The sequence below is a fragment of the Phyllostomus hastatus genome, unplaced genomic scaffold (genome assembly GCF_019186645.2).
Source record: "Phyllostomus hastatus isolate PE091 unplaced genomic scaffold, TTU_PhHast_1.1 phas_contig_2, whole genome shotgun sequence".
In the NCBI taxonomy this organism is placed as follows: Eukaryota; Metazoa; Chordata; class Mammalia; order Chiroptera; family Phyllostomidae; genus Phyllostomus; species Phyllostomus hastatus.
The window spans coordinates 1433425-1451611 of record NW_025333718.1 but is presented as its reverse complement, the minus strand read 5'-3'; the positions used below and the strand labels follow the sequence as shown (position 1 = coordinate 1451611).

The window sequence follows — 18187 nt, the reverse complement described above, 5'->3', positions numbered from 1 at the left end:
TCTGTGTAGCCCCCACATAACCTACCCCTCCAAGTAACCAGGCAGGCCAGTGCTGTGGCTGACAGGCTGCCTACAGTAACACCAGAAGTTGCATGCCAGAGCCATGCAACCTTCTTTCCTGCCTCCTCCCTCTCTCTCTTTTCTCTCTCTCCATTTTTTCATCATGAAGAAACTGATTTGAGTGTGAAAGGAGGAATTATCAAAGGCCAGGTACCTTCCCATCCTTCCATCCAAGGCTTTCCCTGCTGCCAGAAGCTGCAGGGCTCCTCTGCTTTTTCACATTTGTTCTAGCCCACCTCACTTAATTGGAAATTGCAAACGCCAGTCCCACTGCCACTTCCAATCCTCTTCCCAGTGTATTTCTTCACAGTACTTACTCTTTTAATATGCCACAGGCATTGAAGGATTTATTTTCTATGTGTCTCTCTCCTCTTCTCAAATGTACCAGTTATTAAGTCTTTTATTAAGTTCTGTGGGAGGGCTGCAGATGCTTCTACCTGGGCTAGCCTAGGTGGAGCTGGCCCTGAGTACTTGATCTACACGGCAGAATGGGCCAGAACCTCCTGTGGGCTTTCCTGGGGCTTTGCCAGTCCATGCTTAGTCATGGATGCCAGCTGAGCCCAGCAGTACTAGGAACCAGGACTCTGTCACTGTCTACTTCATCTACAATGAGAAGACAGCATGACTTATGCAAGTTATTCTAGTGCTTTTGTTACAGGGTGCAGCCAAGAGGGGGGACCCCAAATGGGCATTTGAATGGGGTCCAGAACTTAAGGTGTCCAGGAGATTTTAAGATGTCTCCATCCCCCCAACTCAGGGTGTGGGTTGGGGGAAGGGACAAATGGAGCAAGACCATTGAGAGCTGTTTTGCATAGCAACAGCCTTGCAGCTACCCTCTGGCATGGTCATTTAACATATCTATAGCCTTTGGCTGGTTGCATGGATATGTTAAATAGCTGTGATCATCTCTGAGCCAGGGGAATGGAAGTAACTTCCCCACCAAGACGTGACTGGGGGCAGATCCCCCAAGCTACAGCGCCTGCGTGGGAGCTCGGAGAAGATTGGCTCCAGGACATGGGGCCACGCTTGCCCAGACTCAAGATGGCAGCCCAGTAAAGCTAGAAGGATATGAATTCTGGCATGTGAAGCCGAGTGTGGGAGGAGTCGGAAATGAGGCTGCAGAGGAAGATTGGCCGCGGGGATTTAAAACCAAGATGTGGCGGCCATTGGAGAGAACCATGTGGCTTTAGCAGAATGGGGAGGACCTCGGCCATTGAGAGGAGGAGAACCATGCTGCCCTGAGAAGGAGAGCCATGCGCAGCCCTGAGAAGGAGAGCCATGCACAGCTTTAGAAAGAGGAACCACCACCTGGTTTTAGCAGAGACCCCGGGGACTCAGTTGAGGGTGCTGGGAACCCAGGGAGGTCTCCCAGTCGAGATGGAGGACTAACGAAGAACCAGAGGACTGTCTGAGCCATGGACTTCGTTTTCCTTTCCTGAGATACGGTACTCTGGACTGGGCAAAGGGGGAAGGAAGGAAGGACTGTGACTGTGTTTGTGGGTGTTTTAAGGGACTTTGGGATTTTTGATAAAGACATTAGGTCACTACTTTAAGTTTGTATAGCATTAAATAAACATTTCCTTTCCTTTTCCTGACTCTCTGGCATTGAGAGACGTCTTTCCTCTGGCGGCGGACATAACGGACCCGGGGCCTTCTTTCAATAATAGTATGTTGTCTCAGGCCCCCCTTGTTGTGTTCTGTAACACTTTGTTTAGTGTATTGATTGGCCATAGCTGACAGTGCACATTAGCAGAAGAGACTCTTCTTTACCCCTGAGAGGCAAGCAGTTGCATCTTTGAGCTTTCCCTCAGGCTGTGTATGTCTGACCTGGGTCAAGCCATCTTCACCTCTGACTTCGTGGTAAGGCAACTTGAGTGTCTTCTGTCTCCCCTTCATCATCCCACCTTCATGTACCCTGTGAGAATTTGTGTTCCTGGCTCCACTTTTGCACCAGATATCATGAAGGCTGAGAACCCACCCAGGGCTTCTGCCCTCTCAGTCTGAAGCTCTGCTCTAACAAACAGGCAGCTCCTCTGGCTCAGCATGCAGCATGTGGATCTTCCTGCAGGGCCATGGGGTCTGAGCCAGGCAGAAGTGACATGAAGTTTCTTAATGCTGCCTTGACCCCTGCCTATTTCTAAGACTGTATGTGGGACAGAATTGATGCATGGGTCACCGGCCAGCAGTGACCACGGAACGCTGCGGATGGCTCACCAAAAAACACGAGAGAAAAAACATGCACAGAGACAGACCAGTTTCTGTGGGGAAGTAGGGACGAAATGGCCACCCCCCCTAGTGGGGAGCGTGCCGATTTACTGTCCATACCTGCTTTTATTGGGCTCATTTTGCATAATAATTCAGGTAAAGTACAGTACTCATTAGGGGGAAGTAAGGAACCATAGAAACAAGGAACTCTGCCGGTCTATTTTGAGTCAGGGTCAAAGAGCTGTAAGACTTTGAGGAACAAGCTAACTTCCTCCTTGGACCCCTCTCATTCAACTGAAAGCATTCTAAACAAAGAAGGTTTCACAGTAATTTACATATTCTTTCTCAGGCCTGATCACCTGGGGAATCCGCCCTTTTCAGCACAGAACTGCACCACCCTGTCATTGTTTCAGGCTTAGGTGCAGCAAGGGAACCAAGGCAACCAAGAGATAAGGAGATTTTCTCCTAGACCATGAGAACTCAGGCTATGTCAAAGCCGAGGAGTGAGGGTCCATCACCCCCTTTTTCTGCAGCCCCCCAAGTCCTTCTTTTGGGGGGCCTCCCAAAGTGATCGTGCCTGTCTTAGGTCATTCCCCTCTTGGGGAATCTTACCCGTCTTTGGCTAACCAACCAAGCTTTTTGGGGTTCAGTTATGAATAAAGCAGCAGAAGCAGCATTCCTGCTAGGGAGATAAGCTTTTGTCTCCTTGCTGGCTTACGGTTCCAAGGGCGTTCCCTTAGCCTTAGCCTAGGTGGGGGTTTCAGCTTCTGATACCAGTCAGGGCAGTTCCCAACACAGAATGACAGAGCCGCCTCCCCAAGCTCCACTCTGCTCAGCTCCTGCTGGACCAAGACTGCTCTGCCTTTAATTTGGTCAGTAGGCCATTGATAGCTCTCCTTTGGTGCTAAGGAACTAGGGCTGCTGGTAGTGGGCAAAGGAACTCCCATCTGCCCAGTGGGCCATGGGCACATTGGTGTCACTCTGCTGAGCAATTCTTACAGGCTCTCAGAGGTTAGTGTGTCTGCATGGGCAGGAGAAATAGTACTGTGGGTCATGCTCTTGGATTTACAAGACCTGTTAGTTGTATACAAATGCATTGAAGTATTTCTTGTGATGCATAATAAATGATCAGAAACTAATGGGCTTCTTTGCGCTGTCCTGCTGGGATGGACATGAGCTGTGAAAGTGTTACAGGGTGCAGCCAAGAGGGGGGACCCCAAATGGGCATTTGAAATGGGGTCCAGAACTCAAGGTGTCCAGGAGATTTTAAGATGTCTCCATCCCCCCACCCAGGGTGTGGGTTGGGGGAAGGGACAAATGAAGCAAGGCCATTGAGAGCTGTTTTGCATAGCAACAGCCTTGCAGCTACCCTCTGGAGTGGTCATTTAACATATCTATAGCCTTTGGCTGGTCACTTAGATATGTTAAATAGCTGTGATCATCTCTGATCCAGGGGAATGGAAGTAACTTCCCCACCAAGATGTGACTGGGGGCAGATCCCCCAAGCTACAGCGCCTGCGTGGGAGCTCGGAGACGATTGGCTCCTGGACATGGGGCCACGCCTGCCCAGACTCAAGATGGCAGCCCAGTAAAGCTGGAAGGATATGAATTCTGGCAAGTGAAGCCGAGTGTGGGAGGAGTCGGAAATGAGGCTGCTTTAGGAAAGAGAACCACGCGGCTTTGGCAGAGTGGGGACTCTCCCCTTCCCGCAGCCCTGAGAGGGAGAATCACGCGGCCTGGACAGAGCGGGGGCCCCCACAGCTTTAGAAGGGGGAACCACCACCTGATTTTAGCAGAGACCCCGGGGACTTAGCCGAGGGTGCCGGGAACCCAGGGAGGTCTCCCAGTCGAGAAGGAAGACTAACGAAGAACCAGAGGACTGTCTGAGCCATGGACTTCGTTTTCCTTTCTGAGTTACGGTACTCTGGACTGGGCAAAGGGGGAAGGAAGGAAGGACTGTGACTGTGTTTGTGGGTGTTTTAAGGGACTTTGGGATTTTTGATAAAGACATTAAGTCACTACTTTAAGTTTGTATAGCATTAAATAAACATTTCCTTTCCTTTTCACTAATCTCTGGCATTGAGAGACGTCTTTCCTCTGGCGGCGGACATAACGGACCTGGGGCCTTCTTTCAATAATAGTATATCGTTCCAGGCCCCCCTTGTTCTGTTCTGTAACAAAAGCACAGCCTTGACCATCCCTGACACACTATCCTGCAGGTCATTTATCCCTCTCACTTTTGGGGCAGGCTTTGCCCTCAGCCTGGGTTTCTATGGAAGCTGAGTGAAACCAGAGCCTGACCAGCCTGGAGCAGGAGCTCTTTCCTTTGGTCTGTTTATTGCAGATCTGGCTCTGCCAGGAGTGGGAATGGCGACAGGGATGAGTCACAGTACCTGGAACACATTCCAGGAGAGACTACAGTTCTGAGCCTCAAGCTTGTTTCCCAAGCCCATTGCTTAGGGTTCAGAATCGTTATCCTGTGCCAGGCCTCCGCCTCAGAAAAATGATGAACTTGTCTATATTTGTGAAGTTCAGGTATTCACCTGCCTGTGGTTCAAGTTAAGAGTGATTAATTTTACCTTTAAAAATTCCCTACATATCCTTGTTAGACATTAATATTGCCTTTTATTACTGAAATGCACAAAAAAACTGCATAGGACCAGTTTAATGCATCAGATATTTTAAGGAAGTCAATTCATTGATGTTTTATTTTTTAAAACACAAAATAAAACAAATTCTACCCCAGTTTCCCATTACTGTGGACTTGTGAACAATTTCAGTGTGATCACATTTTGAAGCATTGAACATCCTGAGGGCCACTGCTCCCCACTGCCAGTTGTTAAAAATTAAGTGTTTTGGAATACAACCACACCCACTCATTTATGTAAAATCCATGGAATCTACATCTGCTTTCAGGCTATAATGGCAGAATTAAGTAGTTTTGTCAGGAGACCTATGGCCTACAAAGTGTGAAATATAGGGGTGGGCAAAAGTAGGTTAATAATAATAATTCATACAATAATTAATGCATAAATAATAAGAATAAACTGTTTCACAACTGTAAACCTCCTTTTGCCCACCTGTGCATTTACCATCTGGCCTTTATAGGAAATGTTTGCTTATCTCAGCATAAAGGATATTGACTGGTTACGTGACCTTGAGCAAGTTCTTTTTGACTCAATTTCCTCATCTATAAAATGGACACAACAGTAATGCTTGCCTCATAATGTTGTCATGAAGATTAAATGAATTAATAATCGTAACACCTTAGAATAATTTTGGTAAGTGGCAAATTTATTAAATTTTTAAAGATGAGGCAAGTTTCTAAGATTGTGAAAAAGTCTAACTACTTGTTCAAATCTTATACATTTAGACACTGAGTATTTAAAGACCACTTCATTGTTCAGGTTCCTTAGGCCACTGCGAACCTCTTTGTGGTAAATAATGCTGCTCTGTGGGTCTGATAGATTTCTGTGGGACACTACTACCCTTGGATGACTTTTCCCTAAAAATAAGGGCAGAGGCTTGATTGGCTGGAGGAAGAATAGCAGTTGGTGGGGAGAGTGAGTAGGAAACCCTCTCCTTGATGACAAGGGCAAAGTGAGGCAGCCACAGTTTTCACTGTGCTGTGATTCCAGCCAGAGAGGCAGGGGATCTGGCAAAGAAAGGGACAGGAAATGCTGGGATGGCAATCAGCTACCCTGAACAGTGAGGGCAGAGCTTGGGGATACAGGGTACTATAGGTGAGTGGGGCCTGGAAAGGAGTGGGAGGGAGCAGGGGAGACCATGAGGCTCCTAGTGTGGGTTCGGTCCACCCAGAATATGGAAAAATGAACACTTCTCCAAACTGGATAAATACAGGCACAGATCTGGATCCTTCTGTCCTCAGGGATAATCAGTCTACACCTTTCCTTTTTATTCTATGTTAAATTAGTGATTATTAGGGCTCCATGTCTCCCCTCTTACACTTTGGGAGAGTGAGGAGGCAGGCTGGTGGCTAAGAGCTGAACATGCTCTTACAAGCCCCATGACATTGAGGAACTTACTTGCCTCTCTTAATTCTTCTCACTTATAAAATGGCAATAATAGTTTCAACTTCACAGGGTTCCTGTGAGCAATATCAAGTATCTGGAGTGGAGAAGAAGCTAAATAAATGGCCATGTCTCTTGTTCTTTTTCAGAGGCAGTATAAGTGGAAAGTTGGCTTTTAGGCTTGAAAGTCAGACTTTCTTGGCTCTGATACTGGTCTATAATGTCCTCCTACCCCTGGGACTTTAGGCAAGTTACTGAACTTAATTGCATCTCAGTTTCCTGTCTGTAATGTGCTAATAACATAAGACCAACTGCAGAGGGTTGATGTGAGGACTCACTGGGTGACAGGAGAGTGTAGGAAGCAGCATGTGGAGTATCCTGAGAACTACCAAGAAAGTGGTCAGTCCTAATGAAGGAGCTGTGAAAGTTAAGCTAAAGAGCATCCCTTTGGAAGCTGGGTGCTAATTACTCCTGGAACCCTGAATCAGCTTACAGAGATCTGTAAGAGATAAAAGAGGAAGTCACAGCTAAGCACAACTCACTAGACTGCTGCTGACTCTCTTTCACCTGATACGTTATTGAGCTGAAGTGTGTAGGTTCCAGCAGGCATTGTCCTTACCTCCTCCCCCAAGGATATTTGGGTTCATCACTGGCCGCTGTGTACACTGAGAAACTCCTGACTGTTCAGTACCAGCATCCAGGCTCCTGAGGCAAGAATTTGCCTCAGCAGTGTGTGCTAATGGTTTTTATAGCACCTTCTTCATTAAGAGACAAAAAGCTTGTTACCTATTATCAGTCTTATTCTATTCACATTACTAGGACATAGGGAAGGACAGATTTATTTTCAGTGTATGGGAAAATGAAGCATCTGAGAATTGAGATGCTTTTTTGAAAGGCACATTGCAAGGCCATCATTAAGCCAGGGCTGCTCCTGAGTCCCAAATCACTGCTTAAACACCAGGAGTGGCAGTGCTGCTCTTAAATGCAACATACACTCTGTTGACACGGAGGAGTCCTACAGCTGCCCATCTTTCTCCTTCAGTGAGGGGAGACTGTGCAAGCATCTTTCCTGGGGTCATTGCCAGTCTTGACATTTTGTTCCAGCAGTTGTCAGAATGCCTGTGAAGGGCCAGATAGCAGATGTTTTGGCTTTGTGCTCCCTGTGGTTTCTGCTGTTGTAAATGGATAGGCACAGCTAAAGACAGGAGACAGGATGGATTTGGCCCTGGGACCATGGTTTGCTAACTCCTGATATATGCTAATCTCAGATATGTTCACCTTCATTTACCTTTCCTTCCTTCTCGCTGACTACAGAACCATATACCTCAATGTGTGGTGGGTGGATTATGTCTGAGACACAGTTTGAGAGAGTGTGTGTGTGTCCTCTCAGCACAGAGTATGAACAGTGGGTCCTAAGGGCCCGAACTAAGCATTCTGGTCTCTAAATAAATAATTAAATAATAGTTGTTAAGTAAACAATGCTTACTTAACAACTAATAAAAATAAAGTTAAAAAAAATACAAGTGACCTAGACCTAGATATGGGAATACCAACCCCAGTATTAAAACTTCTGCAGGCAATTCCGATTATTTCATGTTTACATATTTGTCAGAACAGGACTACTTGTGATGTTCTTCTTGAACTAGATATTAGAGAACACTCTTTACACTGTAGGGTAGGCCCTTCAATGAGGCACAGGCCCCTGGGCCATCATATTTCCCAGGACCACAGGGGCCTCTGGAGCACTGTAAGGTCACAGAGGCTGAAGGTGTCAGGAGAGCCTGGAATGGTTCACAGGTGGCAGGGCAGTGAGTAGGTCTGGTGTAGGAGCTTCACGGGAATTGTGATGTGTCTGACAGAACACAAGTATGCACAAGTGGAACAGGGGATTGCCTGGGGGCTCAAAACCTCTCTTTGTTAGCCTTTGAACCTTTCAAGCTCTTAGTGAAGATAAGAAATTAAAGAGGGGGCAGAATGCAATGGCAGAGTTAAAGCTTCCCCTGAGTGGGGAAGTCACACTTAGATGTCCAGCTCCATAGCCACCTGGAGAAGTTTGGAAGCCCAGGTGGCTGTGAGAAATCTTGGTGCTCCTACAGGGGGCCTTGTACCCACCCCTAAGTAGGCCATTGGCTTGGTCAAATTCTGCTTCTCCCAGCCAAGGGTGGAAGGCACATTCTTCAACTCTGGGAGCGCTGGGCATGTACAGTTTGATTTCAGTGAAAGGGTGTGCCACTCCATGCCTCCTTTCCCACTAACTCTTGGTGGTTGGCCTCATGGTGCCACTCTGCTCTGCCTGGTGGCACATGCAGCCCTAGATCAGGGCACCTATGGTATTCCTTTCAGGGAGCCTCCTTGTTCAGCTTCCTTTGCTTTCTTTGTAGAACCTTCTCATCTCAGTATGACATCAAGCTGTTCCACTGTTCTTTTTCCTTGGGTCAGGAGGAGAGAGAGGAGATGGGATGGTTACCATGTGGTAACAGCTCAGCAAGCTGTGTGTCCCAGGCCCCTTGAGGGACACAGAAAGAAGTTCATTTAGAAGGCTGAAAAGCCTCTTAAAATGTAATGTTAAGGCAGTTCACAGCTAGCTATGAACTCTCACCCACCGCAGCATGGATAATCCAGAATGGGACATCACAAGAATTCCCCAGAAGCTTCTCCCAGGGAACCTTTATCTTTACAAACCAGAAACAGATTGCTGATGAAAACAAAACTTTGTGGAACTGTGGTTTGCCAGAATGCAGCAGTGTGTACTAGCAGTCCTACAGAACCTCTGTCAAAGCAGTGGTCTTTGAAAACCTTGCTGCACAGAAAAGCAATTGTAAATGCTTTTGTTTTGAGAATCAAATGTGAGGAGCTGCCCAGACTGTGCAGATCATGTGGGTCTCAAAGGAGAAGGGACACACAACAGTGTGTATACCTGAGGCTCAGTCTGGACTAACAGGCAGCACAGAGCTGGGGCCAGCAGGGTCTTGAACTGAGGTCAGTCTGGTCTCTCATCATTTGCTGACATCAGGGTTCCATTTTTTTCTCTTCATGTGGATAGTAAAAAATGAGCTCCTAGACTTGGCCAGAGCAAGAGCGCTGCAGCACTGTGCATCCTTGTGCAAGGAAGCAGTGAGCCACACACTCCTCAAGGATAGGGTGTCACCTGGGAGCTTGTCAGTGTAATTCCGAGCCAAGGCTTAGCTTGTGAACATGGCCATGCACGCATGCATTTCACAGAATTACCTTCATCCTTAATAATGCTGATTGCAAATATCTCCCCAAATGGAAAAAAATCAAAGCAAAAACCTCCTAACTGAGAAATTTCCTTTTCAGGAGCAACATTTCCTAAGAATGGTTTCCTCAGTATGTTTTCAGATCACATATCATAGGATCTGGTTTTCTCCAAGCTAGACTTGGTTTGATCCTAGTCTCTTCTCTTTCTGCATTATAGCACATGAATGACTTAGAAATTGGCTTTACATCCTTAGGAGGGTGAATTAGCTTTTTAAAAAATATATTCCTGCCCCGGCTGGTGTAGCTCAGTGGATTGAGTGCGGGCTGTGAACCAAAGTGTCACAGGTTCGATTCCCAGTCAGGGCACATGCCTGGGTTACAGGCTATGGCCCCCAGCAACTGCACATTGATGTTTCTCTCCCTCTCCCTCTCTCTCTCCCTCCCTCCCTCTCTCTCCCTCTCTCCCTCTCTCTCTCTCTGTCTCTCTCTCTCTCTCTCTCCCCCTTCCCTCTCTAAATAAATAAATAAATAAATAAAATCTTTTAAAAAATGAACTTATAAAAAAATACATTCCTTGAAGAGGAGAGTGCTGTTTGAAAAAGGTTAATTTTTTGACATAATGGTTTTATTATAAACTTGTATTTAACTCATTTGAGAAGAGGTTGTCAGAGCCACACTCCATGTATGGCAGAGGAATGGCTTTGCTTTCATAGTGAGATTCATCTGGAGGAACCCAAGGGCTTCACACCTACCTGCAGATGACTCCATCCAGCCCAGGGTCACCAGATGTCTTTAAGGCAAAACTAGCCTTTTTATTTTTTTATGTTTTAAGTATATTTTATTGATTATGCTATTACAGTTATCCTAACTTTTTTCTCCCCTTTATCTAACCCCTCCACCCTGCATCCTTCAGCCCTCCAGCATTTCTGCCCACCCTTAGTTCATGTCCATGTTTGTACATATAAGTTCTTTAACTTCTCTCTTTCCTATACTATTCTTAATCCCTCCCCATCTATTTTATGCCTACCAATTACGCTTCTTATTCCCTGTCGCTTCCCCCACCCCCACTCTTCCCCTCCATCTCCCCACTGAAAACCCTCATGTGATCTCCATTTCTGTGGTTCTATTCCTGTTCTAGTTGTTTGCTTAGTTTTTGTTTTTGTTTTTGTTTTTTTTTTTTTGGTTCAGTTGATAGTTGTGAATTTGTTGTGATTTTACTGTTCATAGTTTTTGATCTTCTATTTCTTAGATAAGTACCTTTAACATTTCATATAATAAGTGCTGGGTGATGATGAACTCCTTTAATTTGATGTTATTTGGGAAGCACTTTATCTGTCCTTCCATTCTAAATGATAGCTTTGTTGGATAGAGTAAATTTGGATGCAGGTCTTTGCCTTTCATGACTTCAAATACTTCTTTCCCGCCCCTTCTTGCCTATAAGACAGGGGTGTCAAACTCATTTATACCAGGGGACCACATCAACCTCGAGGTTGCTCTCAAAGGGCCAAAATAATTTTAGAGCTGTATAAATGTAACTACTCCTTAATTGTTAAGGAGTTGAAAATATATTTGGCCTTACAGTGTAAGGTTTCTTTTGAGAAATAAGCTGACAGTCTTATGGGCACTCCTTTGTAGGTAACTCTCTCCTTTTATCTTGCCACCTTTAAGTTTCTCTCTTTATCTTTAATCTTGGGTAATGTAATGATGATGTGCCTTGGTGTGTTCCCCCTTGGGTCCAATTTCTTTGGGACTCTCTGGGCTTCCTGGAAGTCTATTTCCTTCTCCAGATTGGGGAAGTTTTCCTTCATTATTTGTTCAAATAAGTTTTCAACTTCTTGCTCTTGTTCTCCTTCTGGCACCCCTATGATTCTGATGTTAGAGTGCTTAAAGTTGTCCCAGAGGACAACTTTATTTCCAGAGGAATGAAGAAACAATTTTTAAAAATGAGGAAAAGCTTAGGAAGTCTCAGTTTCAGTTGGATGTTTATTTCTTCTTTTTGTTTCAAATCATTGATTTGAGTCCTAGTTTCCTTCCCTTCACTGTTGGTTCCCTTTATATTTTGCTTTATTTCACTTTGGGTACCCTTCATTTATTCCTTCATTTTGCAACTGAGCTCAATCAGTTATGCGAGCATCCTGATTACCAGTGTTTTGAACTCTGCGTCAGATAGGTTGGCTATCTCCTCATTGCTTAGCTTTTTTCTGTAGTTTTGATCTGTTCTTTCATTTTGGGCCATATTTCTTTGTCTGGGCACACCTGATATGTTGTAAGGGGGTAGGGCCTTAGGTATTGGCCAGGACTAGGACACCCTTTTTGCTGCATGTGGCACTGTCTGTCGGGGGAGGTGTCCGAGATGGAACAGTGTAGCTTGCTTGCTCTGCTCTAGCCCCACTTTCCAATGAACTCATGTGAGACTGGGAGTTTCTGTGCCATGGCAACCCCCACAGTAGCTTTGAGTCTTTAGTTTCCCATTCAGCCAACCCTGCTTTGCCCACGTGGTCTGTTGCCTTGCCCTGTGTCCTCTCCACTTGGCTGCCCATCTCTGTCCCTCCTACCTTTCTGGGTGAATGTTTCTTAACTCCTTGGTTGTCAGAGTTTCATGCAGTTTGATTTTATTGCACTTGTGGTTGTTTATTTTTTTAATTGGTTGTTATCCTTTTTTTGGTTGTATGAGGAAGTGAAGCATTTCTATCTATACCTCCATCATGACCAGAATCCCCAAAACTAGCCTTTTAAAACCCAGTTTCTCAGCCCTGGGTGGCATAGCTCCGTGGATTGAGCATGGGCTGTGAAGCAAAGTGTCACAGGTTCGATTCCCAGTCAGGGTACATGCCTGGGTTGCAGGCCATGACCCCCAGCAACCACACATTGATGTTTCTCTCTCTCTCTCTCTCCCTCCCTTCCCTCTCTAAAAATAAATAAATAAAATCTTAAAAAAAAAGGAAAGCACATGCATTGTAACCTCCACAGTGATAATAAAGTACTTTAGCTTGAAAATGGTTTGTGAGCTAAAGAAACTGTAAATCTGACCTCAGACATCCTGAATTAGTCAAGATACAGACTAAGCTGCTGATAGAAAGATCCCAAAACACAGTGCCTCAAATAAGATAAAGTTTCTTTTTTTCTGAAGTCACAGTTTGGGGCTGTCTTCTACAAAGTCATCCAAGAACCCAGGTTCTTTCCATCTTTCCATCTGAGTGTATGTAATCTTTGTGTAGAAAAAAATGGCTATCCTCACCACACTGCCATCCAGTCCATGGGAAGGGAAGGTCAGGAAGTGGAATTTCCTTATAAATGTCATTCTAAAACATGGCCCAGGTCCAGAATTTGTACAAATCACTTTCACTTGCACTCCATTGACTAAAATTTTGACAGATGGCCATGGAGCTCTACACATGAGGCTACAAGATCAAGTTGTTAGTTAGCTGGGTCATCTTGATTCCAGTTGAAACGTGGAATATTCTTACTGACCGGAAGAAGGAACAAGTGGATGCTGGGGAGCAATTAGCAGTCTGTCACCTTCATAGACCCTGAGATGCTTGGTTTGTTTGTGGTTGGGCAATGCCCCCACTGGCCTGTTCACTGTCCCTGGAATTCTCCAGGATTCATTTCCCTCATACTGGTCAACTCCTCTGTGTTCTGTGGGAAGCAAGCTAGTGTCTGTAACTCCATGCCTTTGCTCAGGCTGCTTCCTCCAGCTGTTTATTTCACTCCTCATGGAGCAATTGGTAGGATTTTCCCTGTTCATCAGGCCCAGCCACTGTTAGCAACAGTATTTTTGGCTACATGGATCCCCAAACCTCAAATCTTAGGAAAAATAACATGCAGAAAATGTTCTCCCAGCCAGAGGCTTTTTGCCCAGCCCTAATTTCAGGGAGTTGGTCTTAGATTTCATATATACATTCATTCAACAGGTATTTTGAACAGGTTACCTCTGCAGGCCAGGGCTGGGGATGCAGCATGGAACAAAAGCAGGCACGGTATCTATCTTGGTGGAGCCAATAGTCTGGGGGCCTCCACTGGTAACTAGTGGTTAGATCCACAATAGTGATATGTGGAAAATACTGGGTGAGGGAAATTGGGTTGTCCTTGGTATCTAGAAGATGAGTGAGTTCTTTGTCCACACTCTTCACCCCAGCTTTCTGGAAGGTCAGGGAATGCCTGAACAAGCCAAGATCTCTTCCTTCACATGGGCCAGCTGTGGCACCCACCCTCACTCCAGGGAAGCCAATTCTATTCAGCATCAGTAGCCTGGTAGAAGGGAGGCACATTCGTTAAATCCCACTGCTGTGCTGATCTCAGCAGAAGATAGCTGCTGTGTGTGTACCAGCACCCATGTCTCCATGGGGAGGACATTGAGCCCACAGTAATACTTGTGTGCTATATCTGAGTAATAAGCCATAAAACTGACATTAAGGATTTAATTATTATTAACGCCTTGCAGGGGTGGCTGGTGTTAATTATCCTGTAGGCATCCCAGGTGTATTTCCCCTTTCCCTCTCCATTTCTTTTCCTTAATGTCATGAACCCACATAATATAATGGTGACTTGGTGCAATATTTAAAATCAGTTCCTCCAAAGGGCAACATACACAATGTGAGAGAGTTATGAGGTCCGCTAGGGGGAAGAAAGGAAATGGCTGCAGAAAACCCACTCAGTTTCCTTGGCAGGGTTAGGGAGGCTGGGGTTTCAGAGTTCCTTTCAGATGTTCCCCGACCCTGCACCATAATAGCATTTGCTTGTCTTAGGCCCTAGTCATGGACCAATTAGTTAACCTTATAAAGGGCTTTGAAAATAAAACCTGTTGTAGGAGTGCTGAGCATCACCATTTCCCAGAGTTTCCCAACAGTGAGAACCAGGTCCTGACCTCCTAGATAATATGCCTCTCAACATCATCTCTGATTTTGATTTTTTTTGGAGGAACCCTCCAAAATGTGTTATGCATCTTAAAGGTTTACTGACCCTCTCAGTTTTGCCCTATTGGATGATAGCCTTGGCATTTCATGGGTGGGGGCATAGTGAGTTGGAGTATCTCCCTCTCTCTGCCCTTCCCACCAATGGGAAATGAAGAACATAGCTATCTAACTAGACATGGATGGAACCAGTAAGCTTGCTTGCTCCCAGCCCTGCCCTCCCTGCCAAAAGGTTGTAAGCCCTGTCCCTGCTGCTGAGGAGCCATGGTGAGGGCCATGTGTTGTCTACTCCAACCCCTACTTCTGCTCTTCAGAGTCTGACCTAGTCCTTCTCTGGTTCACATGCTAGAACACTGGGTCTTACCCTCTCTTTACATAGCTGGGACTAGCACCTTTTTTCCTGGACCTGTGTAAGACATGCTGTTTTACAGGGTTACCATATCAGATCTATCTGTCATTTCTAAATTTTCTCACTTCCCCCAACCCTATTAATAACCTGAGTACATTTGAATTAACAAGCATATGTAGGGCACCGTCTGCTTTGCACTGTGCTGGCCTACACTGGTTTAGTGTGTTTCAGCTCAGCCAGGGAGAAGCACTCTTCAGTATAAGGGAAGCTATGCTCTTGGAGCCAGAGGGGGGCTTACTTATATGGACAGAAGTCCCTGCCCCAGGTCACTGATTGGTCCATCTTCATGCTAATGAGGATGTCTAATTCACACAATTTGACTGGTCCACGTACTGTCCTTATTGGTCACAATAGAGCTGGTCTGATTGGCCAGGAGTGCACAGCTCCAATTGGATGGAGAAAGCCTCAGTCCTATTGGTTGAATTAGGATTCCAGGAACTCCTCTATAAGGGCTAGCTCAGATGACAGAAACACTGTGTAGGCAAGCAGTTCAGGATAGGCCTATCCCTGAAGTACAGTTTTGGTGAAAAGAGCCTGTGCAGAAATGGCTACTGAGCTCTGTTTTTTAAAATGAGTACATTTAGCTACCAGGAGCCTTTCTTAGTAGGTGTCTTTTTTTTTTTTCAGGGTCTATAGCCCACTGTTCACAAGAGAAGTTGGAAGCACAGAGAATTTAGAGTCATACCATAAGAGCAGATAGAGACAGGGATTGTGAAAGTGGTCATGCTGGCCTGGGAGGCCTAGGGGCCACAGTGCTCAGAAAGGTGCAGCCATGCTCACTCTAGAGAGTCTATGAAAGATGTAGTCCTTCAAATGTCAGGAGAGTGTGCCTCCCAGAAACAGTGAAGACACACTATTCAAGAGCACCAGCCCTGCCATAAGGCAGTATCTGGATCTCTCTTCACTACAGCCAGGTCCTTCCCAGCCTCACTGAGTAGGTTGGGCCAGGATTGTACAACATGAGTGTAAGTAGTGCTTGGAAGCATCCTCTTTGTCAACAGAGTTAATAAGCTGGTGTGAGCAGGTCAGAATAGTAATGCCAGTGTGCCTCCACACGGGGGAGGGGAGGTGTGTCTGTAGAAATGGCATGTAAGTGCACAGAGGAAGGCGGAACATCGAAACAGAAGTGCACATGGCAGCTCTTGCTCACCCTTGTTGTCCATAGTGCAAAAGGACCAAATAGCTTCAACATGGATGGCTCTTACAGTACTACTTTGAGCGTGACTCTCTCAGTCTGGCTGCCAAAGGAAATGGAGTTGGTCTGTGACAAAGTGACATTTTCTTTTGTGTGCCTAGTTGAGGCCAGTTTTCAAGATTAATAGTAAGTTTTTTCTTCATTTCTTTAACTCATCTTACCTCAAAGGATATATCAACTGCTCCATGTGGTCACTAGTGAAAATATATCACATAAATAAATGTTATATTTAAGTTTTAAAGTTGTGATACACCAAGTTCAAATAGAACAAGGAAGATACTCTGTTGTTTTGTTAATTAACCTAAGGGCTGCATCAGGCTTTCTCAGCCTCAGCACTATTGGCCTTCTGGGCCTGGTAATTCTGTGTATGGAGAGGGTAGGGCATTCCCTGCACTGTAGGCTGTTTAGCAACATCCCTGGTTTTTACATATTATATGCCAATAGTGCCTGCTTCCCAGTTGTAACAACCAGACATGTCTTCAGACATTGCCAAATGTCCCCCAGGGTACAAAATTGTCCTTTATTTGGAACCCCTGGGCTGGAGACTGATTGGCTCTTGTGTGGCCCACAGCCCATAGCCTCTTCTATTATTTTATGGTCACAGGCCTTGGATTATAAGTTACCCTTTTGCCCATCTCTCTAAAATTGAGTCCTGTTGCAGTCTATTGTGCATATAGTGCAATGCCTGCCAGGATGAGTGTTACTGGAAGCAAACTGATTTTTTTCCTCTTTGAGATCTGCAAATCCTCATGTGTTCCTATTTAATTCATTAATGGTGGCTGTTTGTCAGTTTGCCAGCAGGTACTCTTTTAACTCCTGTGTTTGACATTTCTGAAACAGAAATGCAGGGAAACTGAGTTGCCAACCGATTAAATCCTCTAAAAAGAGCTTTATCATGTACTCCCACTTCAGGCTTTTGTGCCTGTATTGACTGATTCAAAAACTAAAGAAATCCTTGGCTTGGGCAGCCTCAGTGACAAAATGCAGCTTCTGTTAGGGAAATTGTTAGGTGTTGACATGGGAACAATAGTAACATTTTTGGTTTTCCTTTGGCATAGAATTGGCCTTTGGCAAAGCTTACTCAGTTCAGTGGGTTTTGGCCACTGATAAAGAAGAGGAAGAGAAACCCATGTGGCCACTGGTCTTTAGGAAACAGGTCCAGTTAAGTGAGAGTTGCCCAGGGAATGGAAGATGACACCAAGTTACAGGGTAGTTCCACAGACACCTTATTGCTGAAGAGCATAAGAGTGCTAAGAAATCTGTTTGGGTATCAAAGCTAGTCACTGTTTGTGACCAAAGATGGCAAATCACTTTTGAAAGTGTTAGCTTGACAGAGTAACAGGAATATCCCATGTCATTAAGAGGATACTATTTTATACTCTCGAAATTGTACTTCTACACCAGACTGCTATAGGCATCAAAAAAACTATGAGTCATGGTTGAAGGGCTCTGTGAAAGCCAGGGACCAGTTGTTAGAACTTATGACGCATTGAGGGCCAAGGTCCCAGGGGTGGTATCTACCTTCCCATGGCTGTTCCTTGGAGCTATACATCAAAGGTGTATGCCACAAGTGAGAAGAACACAGTACAGTCTGTGCAAGTCTGTTGCATCAACTCAAAACCCACCTTGAGGCATGTTCTGAGTTGCTGTGAAGTTTCAAAGACAAAGTAAGGAAAATTTTGTTGGAAGATAGTTGTTGGAAATCTGGCAGATAGAGCACCTAATGGAGATCAATTCATCAGAGTAGTGGATGGGAACACTCTGGAATCAGAGCCCCTAAATGCGGATTCTGCCCTATCCTTACAGGTGTGAGACTTCAGGCTCTCCATGCTCAGTTTCTTCCCCTGTAAATGAAGATTATTCAGCCCCTGCTTCAGAGTCCTTTCAGCACAGAGTGAGCTGGTGCATACACAAGGCCCAGGGCAGTGCATGGCCCCTCTGATACATAACTGGAGAGGGAATGACCATCACAGGGCCCTTTTATAGACTCTCTTGTCTAGGCAGAGCCTTGGACTTGCATGTTCCTGTGACAGGGGATCTGTTTCTTTGAAAGACTTTCCGTGCAAGGGCATTCTGCATGTGCCCTCAGCACATGGGAGCCCCACACTCCAGGCTGCCCAGGCAGAAGGAAAGCTGCACCGAGTAACTGATGTTG

At 45.5% G+C, this 18187-nt stretch overlaps 1 protein-coding gene across 1 annotated transcript in view; it reads left to right on the top strand.

The window, feature by feature from the left end:
* SH3RF3 (SH3 domain containing ring finger 3) overlaps positions 1-18187 on the top strand; it is a 473665-nt gene that overhangs the window by 271068 nt on the left and 184410 nt on the right. The window lies entirely within an intron of this gene.